Below are 13,561 nucleotides of genomic sequence, written 5' to 3' on the forward strand. Positions count from 1 at the left end.
CAAACAACAGTGCTTCCAAATATGCAAAGCAAAAACTGATGAAACTTACAGAGAAATTCATTATTACACGGTTAGAGATTTCAATAACCCTCTTTTACTAATTGATAGAACTAATCAGCAAATTAGCAAAGATACAGAAGAACTCAAAAACATCATTAACCTTCAGGATCTAATTGACATTTATAGAACACTTCACCCAACAAAGCAGAATACACATACTTTTCATTTTAAAAAATAGTAACTGGTACTCCCAGTCTGAGGTGTGCCTCCACGGATGAAAGAGAAACCTTAGTAGCAGAGGAGGGAGCAGAGCCAAAAGCAAAAGGAGTGGATCTTGTCACATGAGGTGACAAGGTATTGCTTGTTACAGCATTAGTAAGAGTGTTGGCACCTGCCCCAAAGCCTCTGCAATCACTGTAGGTTGTGTGGAAGTAGTGTTGCCCAAGTTTTTTAATTGTTTTGGGTATATAGTAGATGTATATCTTTAGGGTTACATGAGATATTTTAATACAGGCATATTCTAAATAGGAAAAAGGAAACAAAGTCAACATAATAGTTACCTGACATATTAAATGGCAGCTAGATAACATGACTCCTGTGAAATTAAGTTTTAAATGTGAAAGTTTTGTCCTACAGGTTATTTCATCTCAATACAGAAAGATAACCAGCTATTAATATAGGAATACATGTAGAGAGCTCCATATTTCTCATTAATGGCAAAAGGTTACATAATTTGATCCACTGTTAGGGGAAAAATGTTTTAAAATATTTTAACAGGGAAAGAGTGGTACTGAAGAAAATTTTGTCTTCAGTAGAGACAAAAAGACTTATACTTCCTCTTTTTGCCAGTCCAGCACTTTATATTAAACAACATAAGTTTTTGTTTTAGACACGAAATCAAACTAGAAGCATTCTTTTAATAGAATTTTTAGGGCCGGGTACAGTGGCTCACACCTGTAATCCCAGCACTTTGGGAGGCCGAGGCGGGTGGATCACGAGGTCAAGAGATCGAGACCATTCTGGTCAACATAGTGAAACCCGTCTCTACTAAAATACAAAAAATTAGCTAGGCATGGTGGTGAGTGCCTGTAATCCCAGCTACTCAGGAGGCTGATGCAGGAGAATTGCCTGAACCCAGGAGGCGGAGGTTGCGGTGAGCCGAGATCGCGCCATTGCACTCCAGCCTGGGTAACAAGAGCGAAACTCCGTCTCAAAAAAAAAAATAGAATTTTTAGAGATTTTTAATCTTTTTTTCATACTAACCTTCAGAAAAGTTTAGAAATTTTTTAATGTATTTCATGATCCATGACAAAATACTTCAATATTTAAATTAATCCTTCTAAGAAAGATTATTTAGCATTCAATTACAAGTTATTAGATAACTGTAACAGGATGAAGGAGAATTCCAGAAGGAATATCCTAGCTTTCACCAGGTTCCCAGGTGCTACTAAAAGACATGAGGCTATCAGTACTATGAAAAAACAAGTAGATTTATCTATAAAAGGCACGAAATTAATATCTCCTTTAAAATTCTGAGATGCAGGAGGGAAAACTATATAATCGAGTTTATTACAATGATACATAGAAAAAGAACTCTCTAAAGATTCACTTATTCAACAAGTAGCCTAATTTCAAGATGATAAATTTCCAAAACTCAATGAGTACTCCTCCTATGGTCCACATAAAACGAAGGGAGACCACAGATCAGAATTTAATGTGCCTTGTGCCTCAAATCTGAGATGCCTTCAATTTGGTAGACTATTCTTGGGAATGAACAGCATAATTCCAAATAGATTTTTCATTTTAGATAGGTTCTGCTCTGTTACCCAGGCTGCAGTACAGTGGTGCGATCATGGTTCACAGTAGTCTTGACCTCCCAGGCTCAGGCACTCCTCTCACCTCAGCCTCCTGAGTAACTAGGACTAGAAGCACATACTACCATGCCTGGCTAATTTTTTTTAATTTTTTGTAGAGATGGAGTTTTGCCATGTTACCCAGGCTGGTCTCAAACTCTTTAGCTCAAGCAACCCACCTGCTTCAGCCTCTCAAAGTACTGGGATTACAAACATGTATCACTGTACCTGGCCACAAATAGTTGATTTAGAAACAGCATACCATTTATTTACCCAGTTTGTCTCTCGGAGACAATTACTTTTGTATCCACTAAAAAAAATCAGAAACTGTATTGCTCTTACCCTAAGGAAAATTCACTTCCTACTGAGCCAGGAGTTGACAATAACTGGTGTTCCAAAAGTGAATCCTGTAGTCTGTGTAGCTGGAGCTGGATGTGAATAAGCCAGTGGAAGATGAAGATGTACTTGCAACTAATTGGGATGAAAGCCTCAAATTAAACCCTATTATGCCAGGTGTAGAGAAAACAAATCCTGTAGTGGAAGTAGTCACTGCTGTTTTCACACAACCAAAGAAATGAACCCATCTGGAAAGTTCCTTCAAAATTAAACCTGCTCATGACTCCAAACCCTAAAAGAGGATAAGAGAAGAATGGGGAAAAAAAAATAGCACTCTCAATGAGACCTCCAAGAATATATGGTGGACAGAAGCCACACTGGAGTTACACCCTCACACTCCAAACTTCTAGAAATACCAGTTTATGATCACTTGATAAAAACATTTTTAAAAAAATACAAAGCAAAGATTTTCCAGAAAGAATGACAATTTTCTAAGTGTCAGACAGAAAGGGAATTCACATCCATGAACAGAAGTTAATGTTGCTTAGCCCAAGATGATACCTTGAATGAGATATGTGCCTTAATAGCTGGAAATACAATGCTGAATTTGGGGTACAATTTAAGGCTACCTGGCAAGACCATAGGGTCCTGAATCAGCAGAGACCCAGTGAAGTTTAAATCTGGGAAACATCTATAGGAAGATGGAAAAGACAGAGAGACACGTGAGAATCCTAAACTGCTACAGAAGATATGCATAGATGGCTCAAATTCAATTTATCTTTATGATGTAGAAACTTCAAGATAAGATGTTATCATAAAAACTGGCTAGGTGTTGATAAAACCTTCAAAGTTCAGGCAGGTTGCCCATGACGTTACTCAAAAGGGACATCTCCACTTCCTAGGTCACATGTGTTCAAAAAAAGCCCTCCAAAGATTAACTCAGAGAAAGAAATTAGAAAACATCTAAGTAAGTCATCTTTAGACCTAAAAAATGAGAGAATTCTTATCTAAGAAATTAAAGACAAAAGTGCAATCCGAATAGCACATCAAAATATGTCTGATATGTTCAAAGAGCTCAAGAAAGAGATAGCATCCATAAAACTAAGTGAATGTGAAAAAAGAACCAAGAGAACATCCAAGAAATACCTATCAGTATTAGAAATAAAAATCCTCAAAAGACAGATTTAAATAATAGACTACAACAGTTGAAGAGAAAAAGAAATAGCAAATTCGGAGAACAGAAAAAAATCTTCTCGAAACAGAGGGTAGATTAAAAAAAAAAAAAAGATGGGAAAGAGGAAAGAAATTAACAGATGAGGAGAAAGAGAAGCTCCAATATATATATCCAGAAGGAACAGAGAAAGAAAAAATAGAATGGCAAAGGCAGTATTCAAAGAGTTAATAACTGAATTTCCCAGAACTGAAGAAAAATTAGTTCTGATATTAAAAAGCCACCAAGTACAAGCAGGCAATCCCTCCTCACCACCATATACACACACACACACCCGTTATATACAATATATTGAAACCCTATAGAGAAAAAATTCTCATAGTTACCAGAGAGAAAAAAAACAAATTTACCTAATAAGGAGCAACAACCAGATTGACAGCAGGCTCTTCATTAGCAATATTAAGCGTTAGAAGACAGTGGAAAAATATCTTAAAGTGTTAAGGGAAAAATCATTGTGAAATTATAATTCTATCCCAGTCAAAATTAATAAAATTAGATGACTAAAAATTAGTTTTTAACACAGTAGCTCTGAAAAGCAATTCTAAGAAATCAGTTTCAAAAATATTTCATTTAAGCTAAGAGTCGCATTACTTTATGCACCATAAGAAAGGAAGGGGGGAAAAAAGCATCAACCTGTTATAATTCCTCAAGCATGCATATAGTAGAAAAATGTATAAGCAAAGTAGCTTGGTTAAGATACCTCTAAAATTCACATTTAGAGTTCAATTTTTCCTTCCTTCCTTCCTTTCTTCCTTCCTTCCTTCCTTTTCCTTCCTTCCTTCCTTTTTGAGACAGAGTCTTGCTCAGTCACACAGGCTGGAGTGCAGTGGTGTGATCTCAGCTCACTGCAACCGCCACCTCAGTCTCCGAAGTAGCTGGGACTACAGGCGTGTGCTACCATGCCTGGCTAATTTTGGTATTTTTAGTAGAGACTGGGTTTCACCATGTTGGTTAGGCTAGTCTTGAACTCCTGACCTCAGATTATCCACCCGCCTCAGCCTCCCAAAGTGTTGGGATTACAGGCGTGAGCCACCACACCCAGCTCCAATTGTCAACTCAAATTTCTTGACATCTTCTATGCTACCAGGACCACTGTTAAAGCAGCATTTTTAAAAAGAACTTATAAGGGAGCTAAAAGCCATTTTTGCTATGCTCTTAAGTCAGCTTTGCAAATATGTACACTAGCTTCCTTTTGTCTCCCATTTCAGCATATTGATAACTAAATCTGATTTACTATCTCCTTCATTCTCTCCTCGTACCACTATTTTCTAAGAGTTAAAGGTGATCCTCCATTGTCTCAGGGATTTTTCACTCCAGTCATCCATTATGAAAGTTTTGATCCTAAAAATTTTGATATTATCTGTATATGCAGTGACAACTATCATGTCACAACTGCCACCTGGCCAAAAAGACACCATTCAACTGTTAGACTCGTTTCCATTTCAGAGATGTTAGGATATGAAAAAAACAGACTCCTTTAAATAGGGGAGGTAGAGCATCTTGAATACTGTTTGGTGTCATGGGTATAAGAGAAAACTTTCCCCAGAGTAACTCTGAAGGATAACATTTATGTGAAATGTGTTAGTTACAACATGCTTGTTTTTAAGTCTTACACACATTTTAAAACTTTTTAAAAGTGAGCTCCAAATGATGACTTCAACTGTAATAACTCAATCTTGGAAGGCACAGAAAGGGAGGCATGATTAACTTAGAATAAGAGCATTCTCTGTATTTAGTTTTATATTCCCAAGTATATACCACTTTCCTGAGGTTACAAGTGCTATGCTGTTATAAATTATAATAATATAATGTTTTATAACATATAATTATTTATGTATTATGTTTTAATATACATGATAATATAAATACTGATAGAAAAATTCATTGTTGTCAAACCATGGTGGTTGTTTACCCTGTAACAGAAATTGAAAAACACTTCCAGATTTAGGTATTGTCATCAATGCTATATTGCAGACAAAAAAAAAAGTTTTCTGGTAGCCATCAAAGGTGGAATTTTTTTCCTATGCCCTTGCATTTACAGAATTTCTATTCTTTTGGAAATAATTTAAGAATCTTCCTATTACATGCAGCACATACCTTTAATTTTTTCTGCCTTAGAAATTTGAGAAATAAAATAAAAAATCACTTTTTGGACTAAAAGCACATTTTTGCCACTAAAAATTTGGAATTAAAGTTTCTTGCCCTTCCATCTCATTTAGCTCTTAAAGCTTTCATATACTCAGCTTTTTTTATTTTTTAATCTATTTTGCTTGACCAGTTTCTGACAAAGGTGTTTAAAAGCCTCCAATTATTATGAATTGTCAATTTCTGTCTATAATCCCATTGCTTTTTCCTTTATATATTTTTTTCTTTTTTTTTCTTTTTGAGACATTGTCCAGGCTGGAGTGCAATGGCATGATCTCCGCTCACTGCAACCTCTACCTCCTGGGTTCAAGTGATTCTCCTGCCTCAGCCTCCCAAGTAGCTGGGATTACAGGCATGCACCACCACACTCGGCTAATTTGTTTTTGTATTTTTAGTAGAGACAGGGTTTCACCATGCTGATCAGCCTGGTCTCAAACTCCTGACCTCAGGTGATCCACCCGCCTTGGCCTCCCAAAATGCTGGGATTACAGGCATGAGCCACCACTCCCGGCCTCCTTTATATATTTCAAGACTATATTGTTAGGGGCCTATATGGAGTACATAGTCAATAGAATCTTGGTAGATATTCTTCCTTTAATCAGGGTGAAGTATCTTATTATTATTAAACTGCCTTAAATCATATTTTGTCTGACACTGATGTTGCCTCACCATTTTTCTTTAGGTTGGTATTCGCCTAGTGTATCTTTTTTTATTCCCTTGTTTTCAACCTTTCTGTGTCATTTTAAATATGGTTTTTGTAAGTAGCATAGCTGAAATATTTTAAATCCAATCTGACAGTCTCCCAGTGAATTTAACTTACTTACATTTATTGTGACTACTGACACTATTGGATTTTTCTTACATCTTACTTTGTGTGTTTTATTTGCCATACTCTATATATCTTTTATCTTCTTCTGCATATTTGGATTGATGAGATTTTCTTTATTCTCTTAGTTTTTCCCAGGCTTGGAAGTTACATATTCTAATTATATTAATTTGTACACATTCTCTTGAATTATTTCTTTTAACACAGACTTAAATTCATATTTTTTAAAACAAAGTCTGAAAGTAATCAGCATTCCCTATCCTTTTTTTAACAAATAGAAACTTAGTACACTTTAGCTTCCCTATGCATATCATTACTTCATTAAAAAATGGGAAACACGTCTGTACTCCCTATCTGTGGCAATCAACAGGAATACTCTATCTCTGCCTTGCTGGGTTTCTCCAACCTCTCTTCCTCTTCTAAGTGACCTCTCCTTATCCACATTGCCTAGCTACAGGAGCTCAAAGCTCACAAAACTACAGCTTTTTAAGTTGAGCCCCAACTTATAGTCTCTTGGATGACTCAATGCAAGCACATGTATTCAAAGAAAGAAATACTAGATGATAAAGGCCTCCAAAAATCATTAGAGCTCATTTGAAGGGCTACTAGAAATGAGCAGAATGTTCTGTACCTGGCAGTACAATCTAAATGGGGCTTACAGAATTAACTAAGTGGCTGGAGAGAAAGAAAACTGAGTAAGTGTTGATGCCCATTAGACTGTCTAGTCATTTAAATGTATTGGAGGCTCAGTTTCCTCACTTCTAAAATTCTGGCAGTTCCATTAAGTGGATAACCAAAATATCATTTTAAAAATAAGTTTGCAAAGTACTATTCACATATATTACCTTGTTCTAATTTAATTTTATATAAAGTGCTATATGCAAGCTTTCCAAAATATAATGCTGGGGTTATCCTTGCTGCTGGTGTAGAATCGGCAAATCAAAGATAATTATAGAGCACTATCAGCTGGCCCAGAGAGTGAACATAAACTGGATTTTAAACTATAATTTTAAAAGATTACTATTCATCTATCTCATGTATCAGCATGCAAATTGTCTGCTACAATTGTACTACATACTGTTATTTATTGATTCTGGGAATGTTCTCAGTAGTAGGAAACCTGATCTAGAATCAATAACTGATGGTAGGTCATTTCAGGACACGCCACTTTAGCACTCAAGTTCTAGACTCTCTTATGTAATATAAAGGGGAAAAGATAAAAGGAAGCACTTATTGAAAGTGAAATCCCTTACCTTCATTACCTAATGACAAACCAAAAAGGTATTTTGATCTCCATTCTATAGCTGAGGAAGCAGAGGCTCTGAGACACTAACTCCTAGGGTCAAGCAACTAGTAAATGAATGAACTGGACACAATTCTTCTATTTTAATACTAGCTTAAGCAACACATCATTAGGAAGATAAATCTACTGTGTGTCAAAAGGCAGAAACAAAATCAGTTCAAGCCCGAGTACCTATTGTAAGCCATTTCAGCATAATGTTTAAGGATTTCTGTCTCACAAAGTATAAATGATTTTGAGAGTAATCATTCATTTCCCTACATTTACTTAGAGAAATGAATGTCAAGAGGTGAACAGCACAGAAGCTTAGCCATACAATTTATTAAAAATTGTTCCTAGTTTCTTGGAAGCAAATAGATTATTCTTCCTTAGAGGCAACATTTTCCCTAAACTGCTTAGTTACTTGACAACCATCAAGTTCCACAAATGCACTCAACCTTCTCAAGAACATCATGACTGACAGATTTGGCCCGAAAATTCACATAATATGATTAGTCATATTATAAAACCATTTCTATAAATAGCAACCTCTGACAATGCATACGGGTTTTTTAACACATCATTAATTAGAGAGGCAGAAATGCAAAGGAAGTATAAATTCACAGAAGAAACCCCTTGTTCCACCAAGATAAAAGTCTTCAAGAAAAAGTACTCAAGAATAAAGTAGAAAAATCTAAACCTCAAAGCACAGTAATGACCTTATTTGTCAGTAATAGTTATGGATGCCAACTCTGGAAATAAAAACTGAATTACTAATGTCTTACTCTAAATCTTTCTGTTCCCAGAGAGAAATTGACAGGGAGAAATGAAGTTAACACAGGCATTTTAAAGGAAACAGAAAGGGATCAAATTTCAAATGGTAATCATCTTATGCCAAAACAAAATATAGGACTTCTGAAAATGGTGCATTGGTTTTGAGTTCATATTAAACATCTTAAGCGCCAAAACTGTAAATTGCTCATTTTCAGTGAGAGATTTTAGCAGTTATAAAATTGGAAAAGGAAAAACCAGTAGTGGTGTGGGACCAAAGGCAGAAAGAATCAAAAGAGGGAGAATCTTGGAGGAGATATGAAGGACCCAAAGGAGGCCAGAGTGTATGTGTAGGCATGAAGAGCAGAAATACACAGGAAGAGGTATGTCTGCTTGGAAAAGTGGTGGAGGGATCCAAGGGAGGGCAGGGATTAGGGGAGGGTAGGTGAGGGGAGGAAAGAGAGTAAAACATTTGAAAGAACTAACTTAGGAAACCAGTGAATAGCAGTCAAATGCAAAAGACAGCCTCAAAGATATGCCCATATTTATAAGACTATTCCCTGAACCTTTGGAGAAGTAGAGCAAAAAAATAAAAACCCTCAAAAAGCAAAAAACTGGAGAATTCTGAAGAATGATAATCATAAAAACCGTTTCCAAACATGCAAGTAAGAAAAGTTGTCAGGTAAAGATCTCAAAAACCATTATTTACAAGGAAAAATGGATCTGGCTAATATAACTTAAAGCTTATTTTTTAGTAGAAATATTCACTTTTTCATGGCCTCACTCCACAGAAAATAAACCAATTATACACATACTTCTGAAAAAATAAGCATAATTCTTATGTTTCTAATTTTTTAATTGTGGTAAAATATATATAATATTTGCCATTTTACCCACTTTAAAGTGTACGATTTTGGTAGTACTAGGTACATTCACAATGTTATTCAACTGTCACAACTATCTATTGACAAAAGTTTTTTCATCATCCTCAACAGAAACTCTGTACCCACTGAACACTAATTCCCTTTTCCTCCCTCCTCCAGTCCCTGGTAACCTCTACTTTACTTTCTGTCTCTGTGAGTTTACTCTATTCTAGGTACCTGATGCAAGTGGAATCATAACAATATTTGCATGATTTATATGAATCATATCTGTATATTTAAAACAACCTAAATGTCCAACAGCAATAAGGGAATAGAGATTTTTTTAAAAAGTGATATAGTCATATGTTGGAATACTCTATAGCAATAAAAGATGACTTTACTTGCATTTAAAAATCTCAAAAACACTGCTGACCAAAAAAAATGTTGCAGGGCCAGGTGCAGTGGCTCACACCTGTAATCCCAGCACTTTGGAAGGCTGAGGCATGAGTATCACTTGAGTCCAGAAGTTCAAGACCAGCCTGGACAACATAGTGAGACATTGTCTCTACAAAAGATTTAAAAATTAACCAGGTATGGTGGTGCGCACTTGTAGACCTGTAGTCCCACCTACTCCAGAGGCCGAGGTGGGAGGAGCACTTGGGCCCAGGTGGTGGAGGTTGCAGTGAGCCAAGATCCCACTGCTACACTTCAGCCTGGGCAGCAAGAGTGAGACCCTGTCTCCAAAAAGAAAAAAAGCTGCAGAAGAATAAATAATACCATTGATGTAAATATTAAAGACACACCAAATAATCTATCACAAATCATTTATGGCTGCATTTCAGGACACTTATAAATATACATTCAAAAATATATACTAACTTTGGAAAAGTAATTACCTCTAGGATGGGAAGAAAATGAAATTGAGAAGGGGCATAAAGAGACACCTGAAATGTTTCAGTTCTTTAAAAAGATCAACACCTTAAAGAAAATGTGGCAAAATTCTAACAATTGTCAAATCTTTGGTAGATACATAGATGATGGTGCGTAAGTCTATTTTTCTGTTTGAAATATTTCATAATTTTAAAGAAGTAATGTTTTAGAATGACAGAAAATAAGACAATATGTGTGCTTTGAAAATGGAGATGTGCTAATATAGACTAATTATAGCTTTTATTCTCCTAGCCAACTTAATTGACTACTTTATAAAAATTGTTTAAATTATAAATTAATACACACTAATATAATATTTGAAAATGATAATAAAGCTAATCGATATGAGTGTTACTATGGTACTTGAACCTATGTGAAGGTGCTACTTTTCATATATATTTTTAAAGTAATAACAAAGATTTCTTTTTTTCTTCTCCACTCCCATTGCTTCACTTGACTGTCTTTAAAAAAATAGAACATTGACAGCTGGGCCTAATGGCTCATGCCTGCAATCCCGGCACTTTGGGAGGCTGAGGCAGGTGGATAGCATGAGCCCAGGAGTTTGAGACCAGCCTGGGTAACGTGGTGAAACCCAGTCCCCACCAAAAAAAAAATGAAATAATATAAAATAACCCAGTTTCCACCCAAAGAAAAAAAAAGTGCCTATAGTTCCAGCTACTTGTAGCCCTAGAGGTTGAGGCTGCAGTGAGCTGTGATCATACCACTGCATTCCAGCTGGGGTGACAGAGCAGACCCTTTCTCAAAAAAAAAAATTGTACATTCAACCTAACTCATATCTATAAAGGACATCAGGGCTGACCACTGCCTGCTCTAGCACATTGAAATCTTGATTATCAAATTCATACATCCAAGCGGGGCACAAACTCCCAGCTCAGGTCCAGATCTAGATCTGGCCTTCCTGTTAGGATTCCTACTGAGCTCACTGTAAGACATAAGTTGTAGAAATGATTTTAAATAACCCAAGACTTCTCAGTGTTATTTTAATAACATGGAATAACTATATTAGCACATCTTCCTTTACTTTTTTTTTTTTTGAGACACAGTCTTGTTCTGTCACCCAGGCTGGAGTGCAGTGGAGTGATCACAACTCACTGCAGCCTCAACCTCCCATGCTCAAGTGATCCTTCCACCTCATCCTCCTGAGTAGCTGGGACCACAGGCAGGTGCCACCATGCCTGGCTAATTTTTTTAAAAAGTTTTATAGAGATGGGTGTCCTATACCCAGGCTGGTCTTGAACTCCTGGGTTCAAGTGATTCTCCCGTCTCAGCCTCCCAAAGTGCTGGGATTACAGGTGTGAGCCACCACACCTGACTACATCTCCCTTTTCAAAGCACACAGTGTCTTATCTTCTGTTGTTGGTTAGTTAGGCTAAGTAAATTACAGCCAACTCACTCTGCAAAATATTAGGCTGCTGTTAATGCAAAATATAAAGACTATCACAACATAGAAAAAAAATTCCCAAAACAGTATTAAATAAAAATAACAAAAAAGTATATACGCAAGGATCACAATCGTGTAAAAACATGGGTACATATGGATAAAGACAGGAGGGGAACAGAATTATCAGTTATATTATGGTAGCAGAATTGAGTGAGATTTTTCATCTTTTATTTCTTTAAACGTTGCATTAATAAATTATTTAACCAGTATTTTAAAATACTCTATATATTATAAAAGAATTAACTAAACTATATCCTTTCCATAGCTATAAACCCACAGAAACCTTTTAGTGTATTTTTAAAAATATTTTAGATCTCTCAAGTTTCATTACTTTAAAACCAAACTAGGAATCAATTTCAGTTATCTCTGCTTTGGGATAGGCAAGTCAGGGAAGCTTGCTTTCTGTTTCAACTACTACTCTAGATTGAGGCTGCTATCAAGGCAGAATGGACAAGAATATTTAGACTTAAGCAAGTGACTTCTAGTCTCTAACATCTACTTACTGACAGCACAACCCTGGGAAAGTCACAGAACCTCTCTCATCCTCAGGTTGATCAACCTCTAAGCTTCTGTATTTCTGACATTGTTCAGGGAAGCCAACTGCTTAAAGGTTAATCTCAGATCCTGGACCCATTCCCCATCTCCCTACTTCCTCTATCTGGGGAAAACACTTCTTAGCATTGTACTCCACTTTGCCAGGTGAAACCTTGAAGAGATGATTATATTCCTAAAGATATATAACATTTGTTCCCCCAAAAGAAAACTAATATTCGCAGAACACCTGTGCACCTGACACTGTACCAAGTATTTCATATATGCTATACTGCATACCTTCCTGGGTCCCACTAGACCACAGACGCAATTTCTGGAAGGAGCCAGCGCAATCTGAATTTTAAATAAATTCTCTAAGTGCACACGCAAGTTTGAAAACTAAAGGTGTAGTGACAAATCATTAGAAGGTTGTGGTGTACATTTTTTAAAATGGAATGGAAATTATCAGAATATATTGCAAATAGTGTTAAGTGTTGTTTCTGCAAAAACGGTTGTCAGTTATATATTGTCTAGGTGTGTACTAGGTCATAATATAAAATTTATTTCTTACTGTTGGTCACAGTCAAAAGGTCTGAAAAACACCGCTGAGCATTACAGACTTAGAATAATGCATAATGAGGCAGAATAAAAACAAAAAAGAAAGAGGAGATGGCATAATGTCTGTAATTTAAGCTCCACAAGTATTTAGAGGATTAACAAAATGCAAGACACCCAAACTCTGATCATTCACAGTAATAAGGGGAATTAAGGTATTGGTAATTTGGTCAAAAGGCCACTAATGTTACTTTAGCCAATAACCTTATTCTATCCCCACTTTTTGTTTACCGTAGATAATAACAAGTAAAATGGACAAATTAATCAAACTTCACTAACCCCTATGCCAGTTGGGATGAACGTTAAGAAATGTGTGATATATAGAATGAAGGGAAGCAGTTTCGTTCATTCATAATCAAATTCCAGTCACTGAATAACCAACAGTAACCATTCATTGAAACCTTCTGGCTGGGCGCGGTGGCTCATGCCTGTAATCCCAGCACTTTGGGAGACCGAGGCGGGTGGATCACGAGGTCAACAGATCAAGACCATCCTGGTCAACATGGTGAAACCCCGTCTCTACTAAAAATACAAAAAATTAGCTGGGCATGGTGGCGCGTGCCTGTAATCCCAGCTACTCAAGAGGCTGAGACAGGTGAATTGCCTGAACCCAGGAGGCGGAGGTTGCTGTGAGCCGAGATCGCGCCATTGCACTCCAGCCTGGGTAACAAGAGCGAAACTCCGTCACACACACACACACACACACACACACACAAAAC

The 13,561-nt window shown here is 36.5% G+C and overlaps 1 protein-coding gene across 1 annotated transcript in view; it reads right to left on the bottom strand.

Annotated features, from left to right (window-relative positions):
- Positions 1 to 13,561, bottom strand: part of NUP62CL (nucleoporin 62 C-terminal like) — a 72,742-nt gene that overhangs the window by 58,368 nt on the left and 813 nt on the right. The window lies entirely within an intron of this gene.

The sequence above is a fragment of the Callithrix jacchus genome, chromosome X (assembly GCF_049354715.1).
Source record: "Callithrix jacchus isolate 240 chromosome X, calJac240_pri, whole genome shotgun sequence".
In the NCBI taxonomy this organism is placed as follows: Eukaryota; Metazoa; Chordata; class Mammalia; order Primates; family Cebidae; genus Callithrix; species Callithrix jacchus.